Source organism: Microcebus murinus, chromosome 7, assembly GCF_040939455.1.
Source record: "Microcebus murinus isolate Inina chromosome 7, M.murinus_Inina_mat1.0, whole genome shotgun sequence".
NCBI lineage: Eukaryota > Metazoa > Chordata > Mammalia > Primates > Cheirogaleidae > Microcebus > Microcebus murinus.
Genome location: NC_134110.1, coordinates 56,864,006 through 56,882,937, shown reverse-complemented (window position 1 = coordinate 56,882,937; position 18,932 = coordinate 56,864,006). Strand labels below are relative to the sequence as shown.

The window sequence follows — 18,932 nt, the reverse complement described above, 5'->3', positions numbered from 1 at the left end:
TCAGCAAATTTGTTTAGCCACAGCTTTTTATTAATGGTAGGTAAAATACCCACTAAAAGAAATTAATAAACCAGTTTTAAAGTAATATTATTTATTAGCTAACTTCTGATATATTTTTAAAATAAGCGAAATTTCTTCAAACTATTATAAAAACAAGTATTTAGTTATTTACATTGATATTTCTTAGAGGAGAAAGCCCAAAATCTCTTTGTAATTATAGCCAAAAACCTTTAGCATTTCATTTCCCTCATTCTTTTTGGTCATTCGTTTGGAAAACCTCTTTCATAAATTTGAATCTTCAGTCTTCTGGTACATTCTGTCTTATGAAAAGAACTAATATGCATTGGATTTAAAAGAACCCTTTTTATTAATTTAATATCTTTTTATAAGTCTAGTATTATATTTATAATATAAACCCTCTTGATATGAAAAACATTATACTTATACATTAACTATATGGAGGACAGCCCATCAACATAGAATTCAGTAAAACTTTTATTAATAATAGTATCTGTATGCCTGCTGCATTTAAATATTTTCCATTTGCTAGGATTTGTACTCAAATATCCTTTAAGGTTATTTTGTTGCTTACATTTTAATATGTATTGATAGAAAGGGTATTGATATCCTCTCATAGTTCTCTGAACTATAGGAGGCAAAAATTATCCTTCATAATCTATTGTAGATAAAATATCATAGGGGCCCACAGAGAGTTGAACTTTGTGACTCTGATTTATTGAGTGTGTTACAAACCAATTCGACAGACTTTCCTTTCCAAAAAAGGTAGTTTCAGTTTTGAGGTCTTTTTTGAGTACTATTTAAGTTGAGTCAAGATGTGGCAAAAGCAACACAATAATATTTACTCTAAGGAAAGAAACGGGGTATCTGGCTTGATATTTGGCGCCCAGTTACAACTCTTTTGTGATATGAGAAAAACTCTTGTAAATAAACATAGGGTGAGTGGGTTGGGGTGGAAACGGCCAAAAGATGCACTTAAATAGGCAAAAGAAGAATCTAAGTAATGGTTCCCTCTCTCCAGGCTCTCATATTTATTATTCACCCCTACCCCTGAAAAGCCTGTCTAAACCTCAATTCAATGGATAATTTTAAGAATATTTATTTTAAAAAATGATTAAATGCATATCGTTATCAACTACCAATAGTTGGAGATGGGCGTTCTTGTGAAATTTGGGCTTAATCTTTGCACCTTGGGAACTTTTGAAGGGTTTTGCCTAAGTGAGTGTCTTGATAAGACTGTTTTATGGAGAGATGTTTCTGGAATAATATGGAGAATGGGCAGGGATATATGTGCCTACAGAAAGAAGGATCTTTTCGCCATATAGTGTAAGGGCTAAAGTATATTGGGTTGTTTAAGAGCTTTGGCTCTGGAATAACATGGAACTGGGTTTCAATCCCACTCAGCCCTTCTGGGTAACTCTGTGAGCTTGGATGAGTCACTTAACCTCTTTGGATTTCTGATTGTTATTAAAGAAGTGAGGCTATTACCCTGTATCACTTAGGTTTGTATGAGATAATGTATACAAATTGCTTAAAAGATCCTGGCACACAGCAAGCATGCAGTAAATGTTAACTAAAAAGCAAATTATCACCATACTATTAGGGAGGAGTGACAAAAGCCTAAACTAAGACAGAGGCAACCTGACAAGAGAAAGATTCCAGACAGATGAAGGACATAAATCTAGAAGAATTACTGACCAACTGGAAATGAGGAAGGGGAAGATTTTCCAATCAGTGCTGTGATTTCAGGCTATAAATACTTAAAACAATGACAGCTAATATTTTTCAATTAAAAAGATATATCTCCTTTCATAAACAAAATAAATATTTCTATGGGTCAGGAACAGGATAAAAATGCATAGCAATGAATAACTATTGAAGCCTGGGGCCTTTTGAACTAATATGCATTGAATTTAAATGAACCCTGTTAACAAATATTAGAAACACCATGGGTTAAGCATCTGAAGGACAGCCCATTAGGCACAATGTTGATGCATTTCTCTTCACTAAAGTCCATCCTTCCTTCATATTTCCTTATATTTTACCCAGTGTCCTTTTTCCGTTCCAGGATCCTATCCATGATACTACGTTGTGTTTAGTTGTCCTGTCTTGGATTCTTCTTGACTGTGACAGTTTGTGCTGTCCCTTTAATCCTTGTTACCCTGCTAGAGTTGAGCTCTTGGCTGCCCCCAACTATTTCTGGACCAGGGCTCTAAAGGGGTAGGACGAGACCAACAGCAAAGGAAACTGAGCAAGGAGACACAGGAGGCAATCTTTGTTGTTTCCTCCAGCTCGGTCATCCCATAAATCTGTCCATTATTAGCCTCTACTAGTTATTTCGAGAAAAAAACAGAAAATGATGTCATTCATATGACCAAAAGTACAAAAGAAGATTATAAGGATGGGGCCTTGACATTTTAGAATTAAAGAAGGAAGGAGTTTATGAAAGCTATGCTGGAGGTTGGGGGGCGGATTCTTGATGGAGAGAGGGAGCTGCACTTTGGTTCGGTGTGCATTAGTTTGTGCTCTTAGTGTAAATCACGCTTATGATTCATTCTGTTTAAACACCTCTTACAGAGTCATACCACATCACACGTCTCAGACCTTTCTCCTGCGTTATTTTTGGACTACAGAAAACTTAAAACTGGGCAGCAGGCACCAAATGGCTCGGGGTCTGAAGGCATTTCCATGATATACTTCATGAGCAGGGCACGGGCTTGGCTTTACCTCTTATCAGCAAGACTCAGAAGGGAAGCTTTAAAGCCTTAAATATATTCCAAAGAATTGCTTCTAAAATGCTAATGTACACTGGGAATCTTTGCAAACATGCAGATGCTGACTCAGTAGATTGGGGTAGGGCCCAGAATTTCGCGTTTGCAACAAGATTCTAGATGATGCTGATGCTGCTCATCCTGAGTAGGGAGACTGATTTAAAGGGCCTGGGAAGCTTTCTTCATTTGGCAACACCTATAAAATACATCTCACCCAAGTTATCCTCCTGAATCCAGAACTTATCATTAACACATGTGTTCCTTTCTCAAAACAAGCTACCTAACTACCAGCTCTTAATACTTACAAGAAACTTTTAGAGTAAGAAAAAATGTGTGGTGCCAGGTGTTCATGCCTGTTGTAATCCCAGCACTTTGGGAGGCCCAGGCAGGAGGATCATTTGAGGCCAGGTGTTTGAGACCAGCCTGGGTAACGTAGTGAGACTCAGTCTCTACAGATAAATAAATCAGTCCAGTGTGGTGGCACGTCAGTGGTCCCAGATATTCTGGAGGCTGGGGCGAGAGGATCGCTTGAGCCCATGAGTTCGAGGTTGCAGTCAGCTGTGATCACGCCACCATACTCCAGCATGGGTGACAGCTAGACTCTGCCTCTTGAAAAAGAAAAAAAAAAAAAACTGTGAATATTATCACACAGACATACACAGATATACATAGTTTAAATACTATAAAAGACAAATTATTATAAAGTTGTGATAGATAAAATTCTTTTGTTAAGATTGGAGTATTTGAAACATTAATAGCTTCTAGCTGTGACAGAATAGTATACTTCAGCACAGAGCACTAGAAATAAGATAAGATAGATAGGTTCTGGCACAAAAGAAATGTTAGAATTTAGCAACTCACTGGCTATTTTAGTTCCGTTAGTCACTGGTTGTGTGGGTCAAGTTTGTTGGTCAGTTTTTTCAACTTTTAAATGGGAATAAAAGTACTTTCTTCATAGTATTTCTGTGAGCCCTAAAGATAATGCACATAAAGCTCTCAGTACTGAATCGGACTAGTAAGTACTTAACAAATAGTTACAATTTCATTAAAGAAGGAGTAAGAAAATGGAGAGGGGTCAATGTGGGAAGCAATAGCTAATCAATAATAAGTAGTCTTAACTTACATGACTGATAAGTTTTTCATATCTATATTTATTTATTTTGTCCTGAAAGCAAACATGAGGTTTCTGGATTAGGTTCATTACCTCCAGCAATGCCAGCTCACCGGCTGCCCCTTCCCTAGTCTCAACCTGTACATACAGGGATTTATACTACAGGAACTCTGAAAGTATGAGTCTGGACATGTATTTGGGAGCTTAACAGCTGTCCTGCTCCCCTCTGGAAAGAGGGAGAGAAACCCTTGTCAATAGTGTAAATGAACCTTCTCTGGGAAAGGTCCCTAAGTTTTTACAACCCTTTGGAATGTAAACAAAATAGCTCAGGGGTTTTGCCTCTTTTGAAACCTAAACACAGAGCTCCAGGGAGATAGATCTCTGTGTTTCACCTGAGCTCTCTGTTCTCTTGCTCTTTGACCCAGGTGCCAATTTTTGCTCAGAAAGCCCGACCACGTAGCAACGTGAAACATACTCACATTGCTCCCTGACAATTATGACCCTTATTATAAAATTACATTGATGGAGAAAAACAAAATGATTAATTACCTCATATAATATAAAAGAGTAAAAACATCCCTAGCAAATCCTCCACTACCCAATCTTTATTTCTGATTACAATAATAAGAGAAACAGGCTTCATACAAGTTTTCTTGAAATGATTCATTATTAATACGTGTCATTTCACTCCTTACATCCTAAATAATTGCTGATGTATGAACTGTCTTCCTTGTCATTATGTAAGTAATTATAAAAATGGAAAACAAATTTACAAAAATGTATGAGGCTATTCTCTAGTCTTCCCACAAAGCAAACAACACCTGACCAAATGACGTGGATCTGCCCAATGTAGTTCCCATCAATGTACAAACCAGATTGTCTTTTAGTAGCAAAGCTGTGAATCTGCAGCCTCCCTGACATCAGCATCAATAATAAAACATGGTCATTGCCAAATACAGACTGAAGCAATTGCTACAGGACAAGTTGAAATGGGACTGTAGAAACATAGAGGGAAAGGTTTCCATAGGTTGTGGGGATGGTCAGAGATTAGATTACTACTAAGCTAGGGGCTATTAGGAAACAGCATTTACAGAGTGATATAGCCAGACATTTTTTTTTTAAAAAAAGTGGAGTTTGGTCACTCAAAGCAAATAATTTGAAAACATGAAAGGAAAAGAAGCAGAACTGCAGAAACAAAAGCCTAATAATGCTTACAAGTTCTGAGAATACCTCTGTTGCTCAGACTCATGGACCATTCTTTTTTTTTTTTTAAACCAACTCATGAAGGATCCTGAAGCCAGTGGAAATTTTCAATTCTCAGGAGAATTCAAACCAATAAAATATCTATTATCTGAAAAGTAGTTGTCTCAGTCAGTTTGGGCTGCTATGACAAATTACCATAGACTGGGTGGTTTAAACAGTGAATATTTATTTTTTATAGTTTTGGAGACTGAGAAGTCCAAGAACAAGATACCAGCAGAACTGGTACCTGGTGAGGGCCCACGTGCTGGTTTGCAGATGGACATCTTCTCCTTGTGTCCTTACATGGTGGGAAAGTAGAGACAGAGAAAGCAAATTCTCCTGTGCTTGTTTATAAAGAGCAATAATCCCATTCATAAGGGCTCTACCTTCATAACCTAATTACCTCCCAAAGGCTTCATTTCTAAATATCATCACATTGGGAATTAAGCTTCAACAAATGAATTTGAGGGGAACACAAATACTCAGTCCATAGCAGCAACATACTAGATAGTATAGAAGCTACTAAGATGAGGCCCCTTATTGTTAGGAGCTGACAGCCAGAACAGCTCAGCAAAGACAGGAAGGGTGCAGTGATTCTAACGCAAGACAGGATGTGAATGTACCAAGGCAGGTGCAAAGTACCACAGGCATTTTAAAAAGGAGGAGATCACATTTAATTTAGGAAGAATAAAGGATAGCTTCATAACATGGAGAAATTTGAGGTGAGCCTTCAACTATAGGAAGGATTTCAATAATGCTTACACATCTCAGTGGCCATTATTGAAAGCCAGGCACAGATTTCCATAGTGAAAATAAAGAAGTTTCAAGTGGCAGCTTAAATTATATGCAGGGTTCAGAGAAAGGGGAATATAGTCTTAACCCAAAAGGAGAATGGAGCTTTGAAAAGAACTCTGATAGAAAAGAGGAAGGAGAGAGAAGGGAGGGGAGAGGGAAATAGACAGGGGGATGCTGGGCCTCATGATACCTCCTCTATCTGTGATCCCTGAATTTCCAGCAAAGTTTATAAAAATCATAAAATTCTAGCTATGATTGGATTTCCTGTGGAAAGTCATAAAAAAGCTAAGTTCTTTGTCCTGGTTGACTTGGGCAGAAATAAACAGAATATACATAGACACATAGGATAGAAAGAGAAAGGCTCCTAGCTGACTTCACATTCGCAACACATAATTGTTAATAGTGGGAAGAGAGGATCTGAAAATCAGATGACTTTGACACTAATCCCATGTTTACTCTTAATCAAATGTGGGGTACAGGACCGGGGTCACAAATGTTCAGTCCATAGCAGCAATGTACTTATCCTCCTGGGATCTAACTCCCACATCTGGTACATTCAATGATTTAATGTCCTTGTAATCAAAGGACTCCTTTGAGCCTCAAATTCTTAGATTTTGATATTTTTAATTGAGATGCATTTATTAGCATTGTAATCAAATGAAATTATTTTGAGCATTGATTTTTAGCACTACCACCTCTCTAAATAAATCTCAAAATAACTTCTATTTCTAAAAATAATGTTCAATTCCTTGTGCCATTTCCTTTCTGCCATATTTGGTATTCTCTCATTAAAATGTGTTGTTATGAATCAAGGCTCTTTTTCCAAAATGTACAAGTTTCAAGTTGGACCTGTTCATTTCCTGTTCATAATTCCAACCATTCATCATGAGTTGTCATTTTGCAGTCTTTTAAACTTCTTTATTTAGTACAGTTGTATTGCTGCATTAAAATGAACCACCTTTTTGATAATTAAATCTCTTTATAGAAAGGAATCTTTTCTCCGTGGCTAAGCTCTTTGTTTTGTTTCATGACTCCAGATAGTTCTGACAAACTCAATTACTGTGCATTGTATAATAAGAGGCATTCTGCATGCAGAGTTTAAGTTTGAGCAAAAATGTACACAGAGCGAGGTTCTTCAAAGGGTAGAAGAGGAAGGAGGATCTGCATATTCTGGGCACTGTGTATTATCATCTCATTTGATAATCATAAAAATCTTGTGGTAGTAGGTTTCTTTAATTCTTATTTTACACATGAGTTTCAGTGATGTTCTATGGCTTTCCCAAGATCAACCAACTTGTGAAGGGTAGAGAGGATTTAAATCCACATTTGACTCCAAAGCCTATCTTCTTTCCATTAAATTTCACATTCTTCATTGTATATCTATCTTGTAGCAACTTAGCTATTTATCTGTAAAATAATAGCTGTATCAGCTCTGTATAAACTCTAACATGCTATATAACTGCTATTTATTGTTGCTGGAGTTGACAAAGTGGATAAGTCATTTGAAGTTCCGAGGGAGCAAAAATAAATAAATGATAAGCACAATTATGCCCTTATGTCTTGCTCCTGTCATTTTATTTCTCATGTGTGTATTTGAAGTAGCATTTTATAATCAATGCATTGCTCCCACTGAGTCACTAAACATGCCCTTTCCATATTGTCAATGTTTGAAAATTCATTGTATGATTTGGTTTAGCTTGGGAATTTTGGGTTTGTGTGTTTGTATGTTTGTTAGTAAAGACTAAATAAGACTTCTATAATTTATATGTTTTATGCACTAGTAAATTACAAATGGATAGGATTAAAATAACTTTATGGAAATCAAAATCAAGCTTACTAATATTGCTAAAGAAATAGTAAATTAATAAAAAATATTTTGTGGTGGGATCACTCTTAAAGAATGAGTCATGTTGAACACCTTTTCTTTTTAAGAAGAGTTAAGAATTAGGAAAATATCTTAAATAAATCTCTTGATTTTAGCAGAACCCTTTGACAAATTTATGGCTATCAGTTAAAAAGGGGAAAATACATGTGAGACAATACTCCTAGTTTTGACTAGGAGTGATTTGACTAGTGACTAATAGTGATTGGGATGGTGCTGAACCACAAAGCCTGAGTTTATTACTGTGGCTTATCCAAATTTCATTCATGTCTTTGACCCAGACAGAAAAGATGTAAATGACACAATGCTAAGTGAGATCAAAATATGACAAGATAAGTTCACCTTAAGTGATAGATCCAAATTGAAAAATAAATAGTATTTATGTAAGTGATTTTTTTTTTTGTAAAATTGACCCAAACTTAAAAGTTAATATTTAATAAGCTTAATTGTTAATTTCTTCTCTTTGTTTGAAAAAGTCAACTATACATATATAGATTTCAGAAAACCTGCTCTAATAGCAATTTGGCTAAAAAAATATATTCATTGATTTTAGTGGGAATCTTGTTCTTGGGAGTGAACTGTCAATAAAATGGCATAGTGAGCCAAAAAGGGAATATAATCTTAAAGGATCAGGATCACAGAGACACATTTTAGCTGGAGTCCACCCTGAGAAGTACAGTCAACCATCATCTGCATGACTCCCAAGGATAAATCTAAAACTAGTGAGTAAAATTTCCAGGAAAATTACATTTTAGCTTAATATAAAGAAGGAATATATGAAAATGATAAATATAAAAATAAGAGACTCTAGACAAATCTGTCCTACAGCTTATCTATTTTCTTTTCTCAAAATGATGTATTTTTTATTTTTGTATAAAACCATGCTAATGTCTATACCATTCCATTTCTTTAGAATATACAATGCCATAATCAATTTGTTTGCATTTTGATAGACTTCTGAAATGATTTCCTTTTCCTTCTAGTACTTTTGCATTGCTACCCTCAATTAGAAGGATCTCTTAGAGGCAGTGTAAAAGAGGTTAAAACCTTTGGCTAGGCGGGGTGCAGTGGCTCACGCCTGTTATCCTAGCACTCTGGGAGGCTAAGGCGGGTGCATTGCTCGAGGTCAGGAGTTCAAAACCAGCCTGAGCAAGAGCGAGACCCCCGTCTCTACTATAAATAGAAAGAAATTAATTGGCCAACTAATATAGAGATAAAAAAAATTAGCCGGGCATGGTGGCACATACCTGTAGTCCCAGCTACTCGAGAGGCTAAGGCAGAAGGATTGCTTGAGCCTAGGAGTTTGAGGTTGCTGTGAGCTAGACTGATGCCACGGCACTCCCTGTAGCCTGGGCAACAAAGTGAGACTCTGTCTCAAAAAAAGAAAAAAAAAAAAAAATTTAAAAAAAAAGCTTTGGCTATAGAGTTGATTTAAATCCAGGCTCTACCACTTCCTGTGTGATGTTGCTTAACTTCTCTAAACCTCAGTTTCTGTGTAAGTAAAAGATACTGTCTATATCACTATGCTGTTCCAAATATTAAATATAGACTATGTACTTTTAAAATTAGGAGATCCCTTAAAATATGTTAAATAGTTAACAAATAATACCCATTAATAACAGTTTACAAGAGTATGTTAATTCATGTTTTAAAAACATTTAAAAGTGCATCAGACACATAGTCATGGTAAATAAATGCATATGAATGACAATTATGTTAATGTGACATAAATTGATAGAATGGCGCTCCTGGGTCAGTTTTTCAAATGTGTAAGGACCTGGCAGGAATCATTTATCCCCAATCCTTGTACCTTTACCAACAGGCATAAACTCATGCTATATGCTCTCCTTAGTTTTCCCAAAGAAAAACAAATTTATTATACTATTATTCTTTATATTATTTCCTACCAAGAGAAATACAATGGTGAAGAAATAAAGAAACAAGACACATTGAAAATATTGGTGCCAGTACACACTGTGTGATTCAAGAAATATTGTAAAGCCATATCTACCCCCAAATATTTCCTCTTTCTGTTTGATCCCAGACCAAACTTTTGTTCTTGCTTACTATTAATAGTACCTTGACAAAACTGGGTTTAGCAAATTGGTAGTTTATACCTTAGAAGCACGGAAGCAGTTCCCTGAGGTGTGATAAACCATGGAAACAGTTGATTTCAGTGAGGGTGAGGGAAGCAGGAAGAGGATTAACACTGAGTTTATAAATAGTTCCCAGGGGGAACCTAGGGAGGAGGCAGTGATCCTAAAAGTGCTAGAAAAGAAACACATAATATGAAGTAGGGATGAGATACCAGCATTTTATCTAGGCCCAGTGTTTATTGCTTGTATTTGCTTTTGGCTACATGGATCATTCTATTTAATCTTGAGTATATAAATTCTGTGTGGTTTTAGTCTCCACTCAGCAAATGAATAAAATTAAGGCTCAGACAGGTTAAGTAGCTTGCCAGACGTCCCTGTAGAGTAAGGACTTAAGACTAGTTTCTGTACAAAAGCTCTACTCTATGTCTCTGCCTTCAATGACCAAAATGAGCCTTTCTTTTACAGAGTACAGTTATTTCATGATTTTCATAGATAGATGATGTTCCCAAGCCCTTTAGAGGTAAGTTCTTAGATGTAGGCTGACTGTTTAGCAGCTAAGTTATACATGGAGATTACTATGAATATCAAACTCTTAAAATCACACAAGTTCACAAGAAAACAAAACAGGCTACTTATTTATTAATAGCCTAAAACTAGTGTTTATTAAACTAATGATGCACCTGATTGAGGAAAACATCCCTCCCAATGGATTTTTATTCATTTAAAAAACAACCAAAATTTTAGAGCTAGAGCTTACTAAAGCTCATAAGGAAAGACGAAGACGTATGTTATTCTTCTCAATTTATATTTCTGCCAAAGTTTGTTGAGAAAATTATTCATGTGCATATATTCACATATATAAAATCATAAAACTTTTTTGTCTTAGTAAATTTCAAGTGTGGGTTAGGCTTTTTTTTTCTTTTATAATTTCCTTTCCCTTCAATAAAACCGAGGTGGCATTACTGCACATAAATAGATTCTGTTTAAATGTTTCAAATATATTATGCTCTTAGCAATAACCAAAAAGTAATATCAGTGCAAGAAACTAAATTTCTCATTATTTGGCTTGAGGCCTAGTGTCATGAGTAAAAAGAAATAATGGAATTATGTGTAACTTAGTTCTCGTATCTCAGCAGATTCTTACTTTTATTTATATTTTTTAGCAAACTTTCACCATTCTCTAGTTTGTCCTCCTTTTCATAAATGAATAATTTGTGTTGATGATCCCCTCAAGAGGATTGACAGTATGGTCAATTCTTCTTTGCCTGCAGCTGATTTCAGATGTGGGTGGTAAGTCCCTTAGCTTTTGACTTGAGACTCTCAAGCCTCAGCTCCTATTTCTCTGACTTTTTTATGAAATTTGCAATTTTCTGCACCAGAAGCCCAAAGAAGAGGCCTCCTACATGTCAGTGCTCCTCAGAGATATCTTCTGTGGCTGCCTCTGAATTTGGAAATTGGAGGATTTTACAGAGCCGAAGTGAGAAAAGGAGAAAAAGGCTACCTAATGAGCATCCCACTCACGTCATTCATAGAATTTCATAAAAATTCTTTTGATCAAGTACTTGCTTTATAATTAATTCAACTTCACCACTTTATGTGTGGTCATTTTGTTGTTTTTGCACCCATTTTTTTAACATTCCCCACCTGAGATGAAGTCATTTTATCTCTGTTTTTCTTCTGTGTTTTATGTTAATGGATTATTTCACATCTGTGAGGGTAAGAGGTTAACTATTCTTTTTTTGGGGGAAGGAGGAGGTGGGGAAACAGAGTCTCACTCTGTTGCCCTGAGTACAGTGCGACGGCATCAGCCTAGCTCACAGCCACCTCACACTCCTGGGCTCAAGCAATTCTTCAGCCTCAGCCTTCTGAGTAGCTGGGACTACAGGTGCACACCACGACATTCAGCTAATTTTCCTATTTTTAGTAGAAACGGGTGTCTCACTCATACTCAGGCTGGTCTCGAACTCCTGAGCTCAAGCTATCCTCCCTCCTCGGCCTCCCAGAGTACTAGGATTAGAGGCATGAGCCACCATGCCTGGCTAACTATTCTGAATAATATATCCACGTCAAACAAAAGAGAAGGCAAAAAAAAAAGTAGAAATTATGTAATTCTTAACCACAATTGATATCTTTAAAAGCTACTACCTTCCCTAGAGAGGTGAGTTAATTTCTTCAGATACAAGTAAGGTGAATTTCTTCAGACAAGTACTCATTGTCGACCTGATACCAAATATCAGCTAAGATTTGCTTAGGAAAACAGAAACTACTCTAGGTATTTGAGCAAGAAAGAACTTAACATGGGAAATTATATGCCTACAAAGTTATGGAAAAGACTGCGAGTGAAGGTCAGAAAGCACTATTGCTGGAGTTGAACAAACTTTAAAGTACCAACATGGGAGGAAGCTGTGGTCAACGGTTTTAGTGGCCTGAAGTACTGAAGTAGATACCTTGCAGATTTACCAAGAAGCCTCTGAAAACTTCATGTTGCCCTCCTCCCGTAAATCTACCCCTGCCACAAATGGAGGAAAGTAATGGCTTCTCTGTATTGACGCCTTTCCAAATCTTTTATGAGTACCTCTCTGATGGAATTTATATGGAACCCTTACTACCAGGAGAATCTAGGAAAATATGGTTTTCAGACTTCCAACCCATTGGGTTATTGCTCAGGGATGGAATTGCGTTGATATCTATATGATAAAGAGCACACTGGTCAACTTATATAAGTCTTATGTAGAATTGTATACTTTCCCCAAAACACCAGCTTGAGTAATGTTGAATGAATTAACACTCTGAATGTGTACATGTCCATTCTTATTCTGCCTCTTAATTTTAAAAACAACAAGCTTTTGTTTTTGTATTTACAAGATGATGTTCTTGTCAAAGCATATATCCAAAAGGAGACAGATATTTGCAACACACAGGTTATAAGGGAGTTCTCTAGCAGCCAACATGATGTGAAACTTTCAGCTTTTCTTTGATCATATAAGAATTTTTGTTAGCAAATCTGATCATATTAAAATGTGAAGCAGAAAGTATTTTAATATTTTCAGTATAGAGGCAAAAGTTTTAGAGGCAAAAGGTTAACCCCATCATGGAAATACTCTTTAAGGCAATGGTCCCCAACCTTTTTGGCACCAGGGACAAGTATCATGAAAGACAATTTTTCCACAGACTGGGAGGTGGGGGGATGGTTTTGGGATGATTCAAGCACATTACATATATTACATTTGCAGCTACTCCCTAGCCGTAGCATCACTGCCCCAGCTCAACCCCAGATCATCAGGCATTAGATTCTCATAAGGAGAATGCAACCTAGATCCCTCACTTGTGCAGTTTACAGTAGGGTTTGCACTCCTTGAAAATCTAATGCCATTGCTGCTCTGACAGGTGGCAGAGATCAGGTGGTGATCCAAGCAATGGGGAGCCACTGTATATACAGATGAAGCTTCACTCACTCTTCTGCTGCTCACCTCCTGCTGTGTGGCCCAGTTCCTAACAGGCCACAGACCAGTATTGGTCCATGGCTGGAGGATTGGAGACCACAGCTTTAAGGTATATCTGATTTGTTTTCTCTTGGAAAGCAATTAAACATATAACATATTACCAGTGAAAGGACCCATGGAGAAAAGAGCACTACTTTTCTTGGGATGTCAAATTCTTTTTGGCTGTCATAGGACTGTGTAAAAGTATTCCATTTTCCTTTGCAAATAAAAATAATGGGAAAAATGATAATGTTGAAGCTCATCATCACAGGAAATAGATTCTGAAAGTTTTGTGTGAAAGATTATATTGTTGTGTTGGAACAATTTGTCAAGTTTGAAACAAGGTTGTTCTAAATTGGCTCCAAAGTATCTCCTATTATTTAATTATTTTTTATGACTGTCCTATTATAAGGACCTTCCCAATGGCTACCACATTTCAATAGACTGTGCAATTTCATCATCTACATTTAGATTAGCTTATCAGAGTTTATCACTGCAAAAGGGATTAGAAACAAGTTCATATTGCCCATCTTTTACAACTGTTATTTAATATTTTCTGGAAGTTTAAGATTAGACTTTTTCAAACTTGGCACTAATATCATTTGGGGCTAAATAATTCTTTGTTGTGGAAGCTGCCCTGTACGTTGTAGAATGTTTAACAGCATACGTAGCCTATACTCACTGGATGCCAATAGCACCACCCCCAGTTGTGACAACCAAAAATGTCCCCAGAAATTTTCACATGCTTCTGGGAGCAAAGTCACCCCTGGTTGAGAACGACTCATCTAGACAATGCACTATAATACAAAATAGAAATTAGAAACAAAGCTAATGAAAGGGAGACAAAATTATCACTTTAGATAATGTGATTTTTGCTTGGTAAAACCAAGGCATTCAGTTGAAAAACTATTTGAACTAAAGACTTCAGTAAAATAGCCAAAATAACACAAATATACAAAATTCAGTAATCATCAATAATAAGTTAGAATGATAATCTAGAAATCTTTTATATAATGGGCAGCAAAAACAAAAGGAAAAAAGAAACTAGAAATAACACAAGAATAAATGTGTAGACATTATAAAAAGAAAGGAATGAACATCATGTTCCTCTTCCAGACATTAAAGTGTACCATAAACCTGTAATAATTAAAACAGTGGTACACCAATGAAGTAACTAACCAATAGACCAGTAGAACAGAATATGCAGTTTCAAAACTGACTTTAATTTACATAAAAGTTAATTTTGAAAGTTAGCATCACAAATCAAAAGGTAAATGCAGGAAAGTTTATTTAATGATGCTAGTACAATTGGTTAACCATTTGAAAGAAAAATGTTAAATACATCACACCTTACATTTCAACAAAATATTAATAGATGTTGACTTTCATTTGTTTTTTCTTTTCACTGGGCTGCTTGATACTCACCCCAGGGCTTGCCTGAGTCATTTCCTTCTCTAATCACTGCAGTTTCTGTTAGATACCTCTCATACATAATTCCATTGCAGGATATGCTTAGCTTTTATCATGAATGTCCCTTAGCTCTCCTCTCTGCTAAATTGCACTCATTCTGAGGAGACGTCTATCATTGCATTCCCAGGATCTAGCACAGCAGATCTGTTACTTGTAAAGAACACTTATAAATGAATCATTCATTTTTAAAATTATAGTAAATATACATAACATGAAATTTACCACTTTAACCATTTAAATGGACAGCTCAGTGGCATTAAGTATACTTAAATTGTGCAACCATCACCACCATCCATCTTAAGAACTTTTCATCTTGCAAAACTGAAATTTTATACCCATTAAACTCCTCATTCTGGCTTCCTCAGACCCTGGCAACCACCATTCTATTTTCTGTCTCTGAATTTGACTACTCCAGGTACCTCGCATACGTGAAATCATTCAGTATTTGTTCTTTTGTAACTGGCTTATTTCACTTAGTATAAAGTCTTTAAGGTTCATCCATGTTGTAGCATGTGTCAGAATTTCCTTCATTTTTAAGACTGAATAATATTTCATTGCATGCCACATTTTACTTATCTATTCATTCATTGGTGGATACATGGGTTGCTTTCACCTTTTGGCTGTTGTGAATACTGCAATAAACATAGGTATACAAATATCTGTTTTTGTCCCCATTTTCAAGTCATTTTCATATATACCCAGAATTAAAATTGCTGGATCCTGTGGTAATTCTCTTTTTAACTTTTTGGGGAGCTGCCATTTTGCTTTTCATAGTGGCTATACCATTTTATATTCCTACCAGCAATGCACAAGAATCCAATTTTTCACATCCTTGCCAACACTTACTATCTTCTGTTTTTTTCTTTATTTAATAATAGCCATCCTAATGGATATAAAGTGGTATGAGTCATTCATTTTTATATTTAGGATGTATCTTAGCAGTTATCTAATTTGACTCACTCATTATGCCTTAAGAAAACTCAGAGATTCATGGGATTTACTCTAGGCTAAATGGGTATTTCACACCTTTCCTGACTCCTGGTTCAGTGCTCCTCCCACGAAACCAGAATGTCCCTCTGGTCACATAAGTAGACACAAAGAGGGACAGGCCAGAAACTTTCCATTTTAACTTCACCTTTGCCTGTCTCTGACTTTATAGCTAAACATTTTCTAATATCTCACCATAAAAAACAGACATAGGAAAATATGAGGTTACAGAGGAAACAACTATGAAAATATTATAATATATGAAAAGCTCAATAAGAAATGTGAACAAATATTATTTTCTCCACAAACCAGTAAAAAAAAGGTGAATTAAAAAGTGTTTTATACTCTCTTGTTCAACAGTAAATTAATAAGCAGCTCAAGTAGTTATAATTCATTAGTATACTGTATGTTTGGGGCCTCAGTGAAGCAGTTTGGAGGAAATTGCTTTGTGTAAAAGAGTGCTAAATATCTTATTGGGGTGTGTATTGACTATTGCTTTGTCATTTTCTATTAATATGAGGATATTTGGGTTTGATTTTTAGAGTTCTCAAAATATTTGGGGATTCAGAGGTAAATGTAGTCTATGAATATTATAAAATGTGCAATTTTCTGGCAGCCTGAAACCAGCTGCAGAAAAAGAATGTCTTGTCTAAACATCCAATCACAGAATCCTTCCCCCTCACTCAAATGGATCGCAACATAAAAATAACCCCCGCACATTCATGAATATATTAAAGTGGCATAAAGCAGCAATTCCATTGCCTGTGAAGATTACACCTGCCTCCAAGTCAAAACCACTGGAAAAAAACAACAGCAGTGATGTAAATCTAAGCTATGGGCTGCCATTTCCTCCAGAGAATTGAAGCAGCCTAAATAGAAGCAATGTTCCTTGAAGCAGTGGAAATTGTGATGCTATGAATCTGACTGCAAAATCCCAGAGCCCCCTTTATTTTCCCATCATAGAACATATCAAGCATTTTTGGAGTTAATTTCATCCTTATCTAGACTGTAAGCTCCAGCAAGGCAGGAAACGTGGTTGGTTGGTGCATCACTGTCCCCTCAGGGCTTTACCGGAGGCTGGACACTTAGTAAACAGTCAACAGCTGTGGGATTTGTGAATAAACATTGAATATTAGCAAATGCATATGAGCACAATTGGGGAAGTTCTAATTGTTACAAACTCTGGAGTTTAATTTCTGCACATGACACTAAGGGTTCTTTCTTACTAATGTCCTATCACATCTGCATTTAAAGTGAAGGATCACTACCTTGGTCTGTTTTGATTGCTGTAACAGAGTAATATAGACTGGATGGCTTATAAACAGCAGAAATTAATTTTTCACAGTTCTAGAGTCTGGTGAGTCCAAGATTAAAGCCCCAGCAGATTTGATATCTGACAAAAGCTACTTCCTGGTTCATAGACAACCATCTTCTCACAATGTGCTCACATTCAGAAGGGACAAGGGAGTTTTCTGGGGTCTCTTTGATAAGGGCACTAATTCCACTCATGAAGGCTGTGCCCTTAGGACCTAATCACCTCCCAATGTCTCACCTCCAAATGCCGTCACTTTGGGGATTAGATGTCAGCATATGATTTTGACTGCTGTATCTTCTGCGTTAGGGAAGAGCATCGTTAAGCAGAGGTCATCTTGAATAAAAATGGCTGTAATTTCTTATATTTGCTTGGCATTGTACTAATGAGCTTTTCCTGGATATCTGATTTAACCCTTATAGCAATGCTATGGGGTAGATATTTTTATCATTCCTATATTATATATGAGAAAACTGTGGCTTTAAGAGTTTAAATATCTATCCAAAGTCACAATCCTACTAAGAAGTAGAACTCAGTAATCTATGATGTTAATCTGGAGTCCTACTGGTAATGTATGTGGTCACCAAGCATTCACTAGCAAACAATCCCAAACTGCTCCCTCTCTAAGCAGAAGATTCCAGTTGAGACAAATGTTATGGTAACAGCTCTCAAAGCACTCAGTGTACCCTAGGCACAGAAAAGCAAGGGCCAAAATCACAGTATGTTCACACAATAGCATTCCATCCAATCCATTAGTAAGACCCCCGCAAGCCTTGCTCATCTGGATTTCACCCATGGTAGAAACAAATCCCCTGTCTAGAACACTTGACAGTCCGAACTAAATGATGACCAGACAGTGCAGGAAACAACTGTTGTGACGTTGAAGCACTCAATTGTTTCTTTATCCTAGAATGATCTTCCTCTTTTTAAGCCTCAGCTAGTTAATAACCTATTAAAGTTCTAAATCTTAATTCAAATGGTGCCTCTCCTCTGAAACCTTCTGCCAGCCCCAAAATGAATCTTTTCTTCCTCAGTGCTTCCATTCTGTTATACCTTTGCTTACTTGGGCATTTAATTGGGATAATATAATTCTAATAGTTTACTATCAAGAGCAGTTACATTTTAAAATAAGTCTGTAAATTATCCAGAAAATTCACTCATCCTAAGGCACTATATTTATTTTAGGAAATAGTCGATTAGACATAGTATTCAACTAGCAACCAGCTATATAGGGCTCAATAATTGCTGTGATTAGGGAATATTTCTTGTTGAAATGAGCAAAATTTAGCTGAAACATAATGATTAACAAAAGAAATGAGCCACAGGAAAACTACTCGAAAGTTCTCTTCTATTTGCTTGGGGTGTAAGTACAAAAATATGCAAACTTTTAAATAGTTATTTGCTTTAGCATTTAGTTTACTTTTTTGCTTGTATGGCCAAAACTAAGTAGCCCATCCGCTACTTGAATTCTGACTTTTGATTGTGATAATAGCTCAGTTTAGAATGTTGAAGCCACGTGTAAGTTCAGTATCTTAGAGAGAGAGGAGAGAGGGACTTCTTGGGGGATATTCCATTGTTTTTATGCTAGCTAAATGTTTAAAGTAGACTTGATTTAAGAGGGGGAGGAGGTTCAATAAATAATCATTGTACTAGGGGAACTAAGGGAATCACTCATACTAGGGAATGCTTGTATGAGGAGAACAGGGAGGATTTATCTATCGTTTGAGATGCTAAGGCACTACCTCTGGTGGAAGCTGCTGTCACCT

At 36.4% G+C, this 18,932-nt stretch overlaps 1 protein-coding gene across 2 annotated transcripts in view; it reads left to right on the top strand.

Annotated features, from left to right (window-relative positions):
• The window catches only part of OXR1 (oxidation resistance 1), a 438,511-nt gene that overhangs the window by 238,168 nt on the left and 181,411 nt on the right, over positions 1-18,932 (top strand). The window lies entirely within an intron of this gene.